This window comes from Tachypleus tridentatus, chromosome 10, assembly GCF_004210375.1.
Source record: "Tachypleus tridentatus isolate NWPU-2018 chromosome 10, ASM421037v1, whole genome shotgun sequence".
Classification (NCBI taxonomy): domain Eukaryota; kingdom Metazoa; phylum Arthropoda; class Merostomata; order Xiphosura; family Limulidae; genus Tachypleus; species Tachypleus tridentatus.
The window spans coordinates 75,844,447-75,858,045 of NC_134834.1; the positions used below are offsets into that span (position 1 = coordinate 75,844,447).

The 13,599-nt window shown below is 33.1% G+C and overlaps 1 protein-coding gene across 8 annotated transcripts in view; it reads right to left on the reverse strand.

Moving 5' to 3' along the window:
* The window catches only part of LOC143229611 (uncharacterized), a 50,728-nt gene that overhangs the window by 28,524 nt on the left and 8,605 nt on the right, over positions 1-13,599 (reverse strand). For 2 of the 8 annotated variants that reach the window (XM_076462187.1, XM_076462179.1), the window contains exon 2: positions 12,282-12,394. The exons of 3 other annotated variants lie outside the window; for them this stretch is intronic. The gene's annotated coding sequence lies outside the window, so the exon portion shown is untranslated. Of the gene's footprint in view, positions 1-4,441; positions 4,571-12,281; positions 12,395-13,599 lie in introns of those variants that run through there. 3 more of the 8 variants (XM_076462188.1, XM_076462180.1, XM_076462182.1) reach the window with 2 other exon arrangements.

Here is a 13,599-nt window from a genome sequence, read left to right on the forward strand (position 1 = left end):
CATAGATTAATTTACTTTATTCCTGCACACAAGAATTTAAGGGTAGGCTGGTAGAGATAATGAGTAATAATCGTATCTGCTCTAAGAATTTCTCGTACTTGCATTGCTGTTGCACAAAAATAGAACTAATAAAAAGGATTAAAAAAAAAAAAAAGGGTCTAATACATCAAGTTACTCCAATCCTGCCTAAAGTTTCCAGTGCCGCAACTATTGAAGATTCCATCTTGATTTCTTAAGCTTATTAGTAAGTGGGATAATAGAACAAAAATTGTAATAACGAACCTCCTTATTTGTAGATATGATTTAAATACATCTCTTTGGTAACTGCAATAACTTGTGCAACAGGAAGCACTTCCAGTACGTTTTCCCTCTTAAGGAATCAAATAATGTCAGAGTGACGTGGCCTTGGTTTGTTATCCCAGTAAATGACCTCTTGCATATTACGGTAACAAATCTAACTATACTGTATACCCTTATATCTTTAAAGACAAGTAATTTACAATGTAGATTTACATAGTTATTAGGATCATCCATCTAATCATTGGATTCAGAACAGTCTATAAGTAAACATTTCAATTCAGACTCCTGGTCGTCGTTCTTCTAAATGCAAAGCTACATTTGGTTATACGCCATCACTTTACCACCAGGAATCGAACTCTGCTTTATAGCTTTTTAAGTCCAAGTCCGTACACTTACAGATGACAAATTGCAGAAATTTTCAGATTAATAAACAATTTTAAAAATTACCAACTTAGCGTAGTGATTATATTCTAATATGAAGTAATTAACACAAAGAACATTCATAATGTAAAAATCAACTTGAAAAACGTTGGTTTCAGATTATCTTCATATCTTATTATACTTATTAAACTAATAGTTAATTTCAAATGGCATTTCGATACTTTATAAACTGCATATTAACAGACATTAAGATCTTCCCATAGTAACTTGAAACTCATTTCGGTAAGTAGGTTATTTGATTCTAAGCATAAGGACCTCTTAACAGCATAAACATCTAACCAACCTAATAAACCAAGGCTAAATTTCGTTTGAAACATGAACAGTTGTATGAAAAAATAAAATATTTAAAGATCAAAGAATTATTTATCGATACACCTTGACTGACACCGAACGCACACACTAATTGTGCGGTTACCGAACTCGAAAATTTGAACTTTGTCTAGTTCTAACTGGCGAACTCAGAAACCTAGTGACTTGCAATCCATCACTCACGGTCTTCCTCTGTATATACGCGAGCCTTCTGCCAAGTTCAGAATGTATTCTACTAGTTTTTTGTCAATATAATGTAATAAATTGGTTTTACTAAGAACAGAATAAGTTCATTTTTTAAATGTCGTTCCATCCTGATGTGAAAAATGATGTCGACTTTATACGTACCTAATGGAACGAATGGCACATTAACACTTAAGCACATTCTTACAGAGAATACAAAAATAAAATACTAACAGTAAGTTCAGTAATGGAAATAACTAAATCTGAGGTAAAAAGGGTAAAAAAGACAAATTCTATGGAAATACCAACAAAAAGTAACACACCAGTTGTGTCCAATCATGACTTTCGGAACAGGATGGGCACAGAAACTGATGTTTTTGATGATAAAGAATGCTCATGCTAAAAACTGTGGTAACAATCACAAAGCTACTGAAGCGCTACCTACTTTTGCTTGCCGACCCTAACATACCACAAGTTGATACATATTTTAATGGAGACCATCTAACTAGTTACCCAACACCACCCACCGCGAACTCTTGGCCTTCTCTTTTACCATCGCATAATGATATTTACAATAACATAACGTCACACGACTGAAAGTATAAGCATGTTTGGTGACGGCAATGAACCTGCGACCCGTAGATTGTGAGTCGGCCCTATTCACTAGCCACGCTAAGCCACTGTATTCAAGACATAGAATAGATGAAATGGGCCTAGTCAATAACAGAAGTTTCGAGGTGAAAAACAAAAAAACTGCCCAAAATTGTTTATCACCTCATGGTATGTTCTTCACAAGAGATGTTCCAGTACACATTTTGTTAACGAAACACTTGTAAATAAATGAATACTACCACTATGGATAAATAGCTCGACATGGTTTCAATGGACGCATAGGTGCTAGATAACCGCTTATATGAAAAGTTAATCAAATTAAAAGGTTAAAATGGACAATGGACCACGCATATAGTAGAAAGAACAAAAATGGAGAAGTGTGAACTTTAAACGATAAGCAAGTTTAATTTTTATGGAAACAATTAACTAGTTTGTTCACCGACGGAGAGTGAAACTGTATCATAAACACAATAAAACATGATGAAGGACCAGTGTACCCTCCCAACAGTGCTGAAGAGTTACACCAAACATGATATTCTGACAAGTCCATGCTATTTGTGACCAATAACATCGTTAAGAAATACGACTTATCGCACTCATCTTCCAACAGCATAATGAACACAAACACGGCACAAAAGATAAAATGATAATACTATAATGACGAGGAAACAGTCACGGTTGGGCCTCAAGAAGTCTTGACATGAAAATTTAAAACAACGTAGAAGCTGAGGTCAAAAAGGTTACCAAAGAACTTGAATGAATTGTTGGGAGCAATACACGACACTAAATTGTGCATTGGTATCATTATGACGGCAGAAAACCATGATTAATGCTGTGTAAAGCAACACGCAGTGGTCAAAAATCGGGCTTCGATACCTGCAAAGCACAGCTAACTACATGGCTTTCCGCTTTGCAACAGCAACTGCGTAGAGCAAGGGATCCACTGTAAATCCACTTTTTGTAGTCTATTTTACGTTATCAATAAGTTTACCATTTGTTTGTTAATCTACATGTAGCGTTTGTGCGTTTCCATTATTATTCCTCTTTCTGTACACGGTGAAGAAATATTTTCATATTTGAAATTAAAATATTAACTAAAATTAAAGGAAATGGCACCTATCAATATAAACGTTCCATAGCATAACTGTTCTGAGGTTACTTTCACGATGAATTTAACTATGAAAATCGACGTTACTTGTAGCAACAAAACTTGCGACTCAATTCTAGCTCAATTATAGAATATTCCCTTCCATAAATTTAGAGTGAAACTATTAACTTACGAAATTCACACGAAATAAAATTATTTGACATGCGAAATGAACACGAAGCGCTCGCTCACATTTTTTAATATGCTGTTACTATGGTTACAACTGTCTGGAATCTGAAGAATGAGGTCACGAGGGAAACGAATGCTCTTTGTAATAACGAAAACAGTAGTGGTGGTTTAATAAACATTCGTTTATCACAAGTTTCTTCACTTGTTTATCGAATTTTTTTTCTCAAAGTATAGCAACATGAAAACTGCAAGCTGAAATGTTGATTATTCTTATGTACATGTCGATAGTGGTGCAACGTATAAAACAGTTTTGTTGAATCTGTCTTTCCTTCACTGGACGGCAATAAAACATGCACAACAGCTCAAATATGTATCTGACGTACTTGAAGGGCAAGTTTCATCACGGGAAATATATGTAAGGCTCTTGCCATATGAAGAAAGCTTTCAGAAGCAAGAGAAAGTAGTCATAAGGAAATATATTTGAATAAACACTTCCCATTATTAACGTAATATATAATAATATCTCAAGTTCTTAAGAGAAAACTTAATCTAAGAATTACTCTGTTTACTAAAGTATAACAAATTCGGCAAAGTTTAATAAATGTAAGACAATGCAAGTGAAGTTTTTGTTACGAATAGAACTACACAATGCGCTATCTGCTGTTTATAGTTTAGCACAAAGTTATATGATGGACTATCTTGTCTGTGCCGACCATTGGTATCGAAGCCCGGATTTCAACGTTTATGAGCCACGTGTGGGAGATGTGGAGCCAAGAAACATGTTAAAATATACTGAAGTTTGCATTGAAGAATTACCTTACAGTAAAATTCAAAGTTTATCGTAAATAATTATAAAAGTAACAAGTTAAAAAATAGTTAAGGCTTCAAAACGTTGATACCGTTGCTAATTATACAAAAAAAATATGAAAATTATTCTTAAAAACCATATGTGAAATTTCAAGCGTTAGAAAGATGCTTTATCGTCCCTTATCTAATGTTTTATATTTCAATTTATACCGTGGCAAAACAAAAATTACTTGAATACCTACACACAGTCAAACACGTTTCGTTATTAAAAAACAGAAATGTACACGTTATCAATACCTGTGCCGGTACATGACTGACACAAGACTGACGTATCACAGGTTAACTTCAACATCGTAGCCAATGGAGTAAATTCGACAATTCTGGTGCAAGTTTCACACAGTTTATTCGAATATTTACAATGTTTACAAGAACCCATAACTTCAGTTATTAATGGGAAACATTGAGTTACAAAATTCGTAAAAAAACAATGCTGGATAAATTAGTTACGTCTACCTGAATAAAGAGAGAAAACTTCAACAAAAAATCCTACGACACAAATAATTGTATGCGAATACTTCACGAAATAAGGCAACACAAAGTACAATATATTAAAATAAAACATTGAACTGAGGTCTAAAGCTGACAACGCAGGGTGTTATGTTTATATGATTGTAAATGCACCGGAAATCGCTGTTACTCAACTATTTTTCCTGCTGATGACTGCACCAACACCTCAGAATACAGCAAGCTTATCTTGCTTTCAAAATCGGGACTAGTGCTTCGCAAAGCATGTGGCTTGAAAGCGGGTCACGTGACTGTTAACAACCAAGGGCATTAGTCACATACCACTGAATCAAAAGCACGTGCTTACTAAGTGAAGACGAAGAACGAAACAGCGTGCTAAGTCTCATAGTTGGCGTGTTTATTACTCTTTGACCTTGAAATAATTCAAATAATACTAACAGTTTTGACATATATCGAAACAGTATGCATTTTGAATTTTCTGAAAAACTCTTGTAAACATGGGTACTGTTTACAGCTTGCAGAATCGTTATACTTGTCAACTTCCTAAATGAATGCTAATCTAATGTGCAGTACATTATGAATCAACTCAACAACAGGCAGGCTATAGTATTAGGGATGTTTAATCCAGATACAAATTATGTTTCTGCTTGTTGCTTCAGTGACGCAAGTTATATTTGACGCATTACAGAAAAAAGTTCACGATTTGTTTAAGTTCAGTTCTCCGTGATTGAACGGTAAACATCAAGTTTCTAAAGGAACTGTTACAAAACAAAGACACTGTATTTGCGTGTTTAGAGTACAAACAGCAGTAATATACTAATTTTTGTGTAATTAGGTACAAAATTAAATATTAATCATAAAAAATTAGCTCCAAACTTGAGAAAACAGTTGTCCCCAAATGAAACATTTAAAAATAACTGATCATTTTGTGGAAAAATTATAATAACTTCATTTTATACAAGTAATTATTCTAATATCCAAAATGCATTGACAATGAGAAAAAATACTTTGCATTTGTGCGCCAATTCATTGCGAGGGCATAATAAATGTCAAAAAACTCGATTTATTTTTCGAACCGGTTAAAAATTACGGATAGAATAATTTGGAGGGGTTTCCATCGGACTTAAGCACATTTCCAAATTACATGTATCTAAGTGTTTGTCGGCACGTGAAATTATTTACTACAAGTAACATACAAACTCCTTTCACACACCATCGGAACTTGAATACAATAGTGTTGGAGTTTCTGCTACGCATTTTTCAGAAGGTGATTTCAGCTAGTTCTTGGTGGCTTTTATACTTGCTGTTATAGCCGACATAAATATAAAACTACTAAATTACTTTTTAGCCATACAATGTATTGCTGAGCAATGGTACATCAGAGATACCTTGTTTTATTTCTCTTAACGTCTAAATTATGATGTAAATCTCTGCATTATTATAAATCTGTAACTGCGTAATAACCAACAAAGACACTCAAACACAAACAAGCAATTTTATCCGCACGTGATAAAAGCAAAATAACTAAAAAATATTTCGTATACTAAAACATTATAGGCACACAATTTCATAACAAAATGTACTTACGTTGTAAATATCACATTGAACTGAAATGGACTTAACATCATGATAAATTTATTACGCCAAGGTAATATAAAGTTTGATATTCATCACCGTTATTAACCTCATAATACGAAGAGAAGTAAAACTAAAATTATTGAACCCTTCGTTTTATTCCGAATTAGATAGGCACCAAACTCTCAAGTTACATAAACACATAATATGCAAGTTACTCAAAACGATAAACTCCCGTTAATTTGACAGTTACTCATATATTATTGCAGGTTATCCTATGATTGGTTGCACATATTTTGAGGTGTTTTTTTTTTTTAAATACGTGTTATAAGTAAAAACAATTACTTAATATGATGCATCGTTAGCGAACGATATTAAAAACAATATTCTATATTTCCATCTAGAAAAATGAAACTTGTACAACTAATATACTATGAGGAATTTAGTATTAGATTAATCAAATTAGTTATCGATTTAGTAATGATTTAATGGTTTCAGATGCATTGCATCATAGTCTATAAATGTGTGCATTCACGTCGTTAACAAAATCGATCTAGAAACCCTGGCACTAATAATGTTTCCACCAGTGCTAATATGAAATCGATACCTTTCTTCCATTGATAAGCCTACTTGGTACAGTTTGACGCACTCTTTACATAGGTCTAAACTAGAGAAATTCTTGGACTTTATTGATATTTAATACACCATTTTAATATTAAAATGTTGAAACTTTAACATTCGAACTCAATTTTATTAGTACCAATTAACACTGAAACGTTTATACGAAGGTATTTTTGAAATATTAATGTTTGCCTTTTAATTATGTCTTCGCAAAGATTTTTTTCTACAGTTTCTTCTTCGAAACACTTTTCAAACTACCGTCGTTAATTCGGTTATAAGTGGATTGACTTAAAACTTGGTAAGGTTATAGTTACATCTTAGTTCACTACTCCCAACCATCTTTATCATTTTTATTTAGATTTTCTGTAAGGTTTTACTGGGTCAAAGTCGAAACAATTTAAAAAATGGGCTCCTGTGGGGACATATCTACAGAATTAAGATGAAAATTAGCACAAATGAACGTCACCTTCCATTCGAAATCGTCAGAGTTCACGTCAAAATGACGTCATTACTTTTAATTTGGTTACCTTAACTGAATTTTCACATTCATTTTACCGCATAATACAAAAGAACCAAGCCAACAACGGAAACTGCTAGAACAATTATCAGAAATGTAATTCTTTTTGCAAATAAAAAAAATTGTAAAAATACACTGGTCTTAACTTCAAGATGGCGACATGTGCTGGACGCGTGAATAAAATTTTAATGGACATGACGAAACACTAATGAAGTTGCGTGGGATAAGGGAAATTCTTGTCCTGTGCTGACTATTGGCGTTTCGTAAGACATAGATCGTCACAATATTTTAAAAGGCAAGCAAGTTATAAATTGAAGAAAATCTAACTACTGTATTATCATTCTCATTCGAAAAGATTCTCTTAAGATTTCAATGTTGTTTTTTATTACAGGGAGAGGTATTATCAAACAGAACAAACACATCACCTATTAACGAAAGTCAATAAATTATGTAGAAAGATATTGTACAACTCAGAACTAGCAAGTGTTTTCAGGGCTCTGAGTCATTTCCGTCGCTACCTGTGTTGAAAAAGTTTGCCCTTTGGACAAATCATGCTTGCTTGATTTGGAATTTTGCGCAAAGTCATTCGAAAGCTATCTGCTTCCCTAAAAAACTAGTGATAGACTAGAAAGAAGGCAGTTAGTCGACACCACCCACCGTTAACACTTGAGATACACTTATCAATGAATGGTGTGCTTGGTCAAGCACATTATAACGACTCCACTGTTGAAAGGGTGGTTATATTCGATGAAGAGGATTTGAATTTGACCAGCAGACTGCGAGTCAAGCGCACGAACCACCAAGCCTTGGCAGACTAACAGATCATTCACAACTGACTTTAATAATAAATTTTGATAAGTAAAAAAGCCATGTAGCTCCAGACACTTTTGGAGCACATGTTCAACATTGTACATCATCCTGGGGAGAACCGTGGAAATGCTAAATCATTATCCAGACTACACTATATCAAGGAATAATGAAAACACTGAAAGATAAAATCACAAGATAAAGATAACTAACCAAAAAGTATAAAAGTGCAGAACCCAAAATTGGACATCCATAGATAGTGAAGAACTAATGTGGTCCAACAAGCAACTGAAAATTGCTCAGATAAAAATATACAAGTATATGTATTATGCAGATTATTCAGTTGATCAAGAATAATGTAGAATGACCCTAACAGCAGACAGGGGGCTTGATACAGGCTACAGGCTCTCACGTACTGGGCAAAATTGGAATTATGACAACAAAGAGGTTTATGTTGCAAATGGGAAAAAAAAGTGCAGAAATTACAGTCACTACAATCAGAAGTAAAATGCTATTTTCACGACCTTTAAAAAAGCTTGGCACTTAGGTGATGTAGGTATTAAAAAAGCATTAAACAAATTAATGAAATACTTTAACTAGGTTGAATGCCAGAAATTAAAGGATGTGTGTAAATCATGTAAACTGTTCTGTGAGTAAAAGATCTATAGTAGTTCTTGTTGTTTGGTTTTCTACCAAAGGGCTACGGTAGAAATAAATGCATAATGGTGATGGACTATTTCACGAAATTACCGAAACATGTGCTATTCTCCAGGAATTAGCTATGGACCGTCATTCACATCTGAAATGGAACTTAAACCTAGATGACACTTCAAGTGGTTGAAAATAGACTAAAAATAGTTCTTTCTCTGATGAAGTGGTAGAGGTATACAGATACAAATTTTAAATCAATCAGCAATTTCAGTTGTTGGCCATCTTATACCATGATCCAATATGTTCCACTCCGACTCATGAGTTATCAAACAATAATTCATTAAACTACATGCTACATCCAATATTACTTTAAGATTTAACTGTATTTATATTTTGCAGCCTTACAAAGGTTATTCAATGAAGCTAAGGAATACCATAGGTGGCATACATGATGTTATCTTGGAAAGGCTCAAATCTGCTGGTGATATGAAAAGTCGCTATAACGTACATGCTGATGAAAATAGGTTTCATTACAGTGAAAAGGTCATCCTCCTGATTATGATTGAAAGCATATCAATGAGAAAATGACCAATAGTTAATTTGAAAGAAGAATTCGCTAGAGGTAAATAACCCTGCTGATGAACTAATGACTCATGTGGAGATCACTTGTAATGCACCACAAAGGATGGAAACAGATTCCCAAGACCGTATACCTGAAGGAAATTCCAAAGTGGTAAGGTGGAAGTGATAATAAAGAGATTATCCCATACTCACAGCATAAGCCATGAAGAAGTAAACCACAAAACGTAAGTTTCTTTAAGACAGTTTTGTATCTGTTTCTAGAAATTTGAATTGTTTAGCTGGAAGGAAATTTTACATCCAGTGGCTAATGTTGCCCCGTTCTCTGGAAGTGCTTTTCAAAATTTAAAATATAATTTGAGATATATGAAAAGAACTATAAAATATAAAGTTACTCTGTCAGAGCGAGTTATTGCGTTTGCTGAGTTAAAGCAATCTCTAATAAAAACTTCTGATCAAAGTAATACGTATATAAATTGTATCAAAAATAAATTCCGTAATATGTGTACCTAATTAAATACGCACAATATAATTAGTTTGCCATCCATTTAGAGAGTTCAGTAAATGCGTAGTTTGTTTAAACGAAAAAACTGACACGAGAGTTTGTTCATTTTAACGAAATACCATTCAACTGACAGGATACGAAAGAAAGCAAATCAAAGAATTTATGTATTGCGAAATTACGACTCTCGGTTAATACTTGTAATGCTACCCGTGGAACTAGAAGTATAAATTATTTCTAAGTGAACTGGTTTATCATTATTCTTTTTCAGTGGATAATTTAAAAAGAACGAGGCCAACAACAGAATTGATCTGAACAATACAAATCAGATCAAACGTTAAAACTTCTACCTTCTCATAGTTAGATTTGTCTTCTGATAAACAAATTTACTGATAATTAAACCAAAATTTTACGCTTAAGATAATTCCGTTACGAAATAAAGTGAAACATTCGTATTTAAAAAAAGACGGTCTGTTAGTACAAAGTAAAATATATATTATTTCGTAGGAAAGATGAATTAAGGTGAATGCAAGTTAATTTTACAAGTAAATAAATCTTAATATAAAATTTTTTAGAGTCTTAATGGGTAGTTTTCAGGAATAAAATATACTAAACAAAGATGGTTAGGTCACTATAAAGAAACTAATGCAAAACAAAAACGTTGCCACGCACAAAAGATAAATGACATATACTGTGTACAGATACCGCGAAACAACCGAGAAGTAATCGTTTGTGACTTAAAACGAAAATAAGTTGAGTTTGTATAAACAAAACAAAATTTTACTAAAATTATTGCTTTAGAAAAGGGAAGAATCCGTTATTCTGAGAATAAGGTCGGTGTTCTAATAACCCAATAAAGTCACAGGAACAGAAAAATACATTAATAGAATAATTAAAGATGTAATTTTTACTTCAAAGTAAATTTACAAGCCTTTCAAAGTTTAACAAAAATTAAGGAAAATCGGTTCTATATACCAAATGTTTTCTGAACAAACAGCATATAGCTATCTATTTTAAGCGTTGTTTACGAGACTGGCTACACAGCTGTCAAGGTGGACATCTGTTACGTGTGACCTAGACACGAGCATGTGAACGAACTTGAACCAGGTTATTATTAATATACATAATCCCTCCCTAAAAGAATTCACCCTTACCCTCCAAGCAGTAAACAATATTACAATGTATTTTGGTAGTAGTTATTGACCCAAACTTTAGTTTTATATATATCGTTGCTAAATTAGGGATCATCTAATGTAGATGGCCTTTGTGCAGCTTTGCGCGAAATTCAAAAGAATTCAATAATTTATTATAAACCTAAAGAAGTTCCTTGGATTTTACCTGAAAGACTTCTTGCATACTTTAGGTTTATAATTTATTATATTTATTATATTTTATTATAAACCTAAAGTATGCAAGAAGTCTTTCAGGTAAAATCCAAGAAACATCACCAGACAACATACTTAAATCTACAAAACGCACATTAGACCAACAATAGAATATGCATCACTTGCCTGGATTAACATAGCACCCACACATGTACAGAAACTTCAACGTATACAGAATTCAGTACTAACTTCAGCATATAAAGTACCACGTAGCACCTCAACCACATTCATGCACAAGTATGCAAACATAGACACAATATCTGAAAGACTCTTGCATAATTCTCTAAAATATTTCAATAAGAATTGGCATAAAATTACTTAATGTGTGATCTCGACAGATATCACGTACATGATGTAAATGGTCCTAAATACCTCTCCCCTTTTAACATATATTTAAGAAATGTAACACAAGCTGGCCACTATGCACTAGACACTTAGTCCTTGTTTCTTTATTATTATAATTATTATTTTCTTTTTTTTTAATTATTATTATTTTTTTCTCTTTTTTGAATTATTATTCAAGTATTGAATAATAATTATTATTATTTTTTTCTGTGTGTGTGTGTGTGTGTGTGTGTTACTACAAGTAGTAGTAGCATTCTCTCTATCAAGAAAAAGGAGAAAAATACAAAAAATATATATATATGAAAATACAAAAAATAAAAAATGAAGAAAAAACACACAAGAGAAATAATAAAAGAAAAAAAAAACTTCTTGTTCGACCATACATGGACTGAGCCCTGAAATTGGCCTGAGTATGATGTTATACTTTTACTCTGGCCCAAAGCTTAAAAAAAAAAAAAAAAACCTAAAGACAGACGCTATAATCGTTCGGGAGGGAGGAAGAGGTCAAATGTACCTGACCCTCCTGGGTATTTAACATCAATACCCAAATACCGACACAGTGAAACTATAAACCTAAAGTTTGGGTCAATAACTACAACCAAAATACCTTGTAATACAGGGAAGACTAAATTCATGCGACTTGGATTTTTTTACAAGATTAGATCGGTAGCAATTATCAACGGTACCCCTCCCCAAAGTCTTGGAAGAGTCCCTCCCACCTACTTGTGATTGATAATTGCACTAACAAAAAATTCGCATGTGACAAAAAATTGGTACCATGTAATCAGAGACCGCTCTAACACTACGTAGGGATGACACAGACGCCAGTAGTAAAGCAATACAAACCTTATCTGAATTTCCTTCTCCACAAGACACCAGAAACTAGATATGAAAGGCTACCTGGTACAGTTATTCCAGCTCCTTTTCAGCTATCCAGAGCGTCCCAAACCAGCGAACTGCTAAAACCGAAAATTATTTTCTTTCATCAGCATATTTCTTCAACAGGCCCAGGACTACCTGGTTCTAGCAGTAACTATAATTTTATAATTTCGTAGAAAAAAAGTCTTTACGATCTTTAATGCCTATGTTATTTTTCTGTGTAAAATTGATAAAGCTTTACGATACACTATATAATCTAGTAACCTAGGTACGACATCTTACAGAAAAAACAAGTACTATGAAAAAAAAAAAGTCGCTGAATAAAAGCTATGTAGGGTTGGCTACTGAACTTCGAAAAAGTAACCAAACAAGATAATGGTAGAGAACATATCACATGGTTGGATAATGATCACATAGATCAAGTCGTCTCGACTTTAGAGGATAAAATATTTACATTTCTGGTTTCCTTATTAGCGAAACAAATATAAACAGAATTTAAAATTTTAACATGTTACTCTACTAGAGAATAAACATACAAGTAGTATTCTAAATATAACTAACTAAAAGGTACAATGATAAAAGCTGACATTTATTCAAACACTAAGATTTCGAAACACAAAGTGGGAAATCAGTAATGTAGAGATTTTATTTTCCATGTTGAGTCGAGACAGCTTAATTATCAAGATCATGTGACATGACCACTTCCATTCCCATCTTGTCTGGTTCATTTTTTTTCAAAATCAATAGCTAACCTCAGATTTTTAAAGATAATTTTCTTAGTACTTGTAGAAATCGTAACTGGTTACTATTTGAACGGGGAGTGGAATTAGGAGTGAAAAGCCCCAATCACTTGGCCATGTTGGGCACTAAAAGGTATAATTATTATAAAACTGCAGTAATTTACTGAATGGAGAAAACAAACGAATGAAGTTCTGGGTCAGATGTGCTCGGTGAAAAATTCAAACGTCCAGCAACTTTATAGCTTGGAAAAATCATTAACGAAATCATGAACCACAACAGGAATTTGTTCAAAACTCTCAACAGAACAGTCGAGTAAAAACCACCTGAAAAAGACAGACTTGTTTCTGAAATAACACTCAAAAACTCCATTTTCAATAACACAGATCATCCAAACATTGATAATAAGTAAAATAAGTAATTCTACGATTGTTAGACAAAATTTTTACATTTCTTCCTTATTATATCATAAGCCTAAAGCGAAATTGACTTGGTATTTTGTACCAAAACCTAAACATACATTATAGGAAACCCTGCAAATATTCAC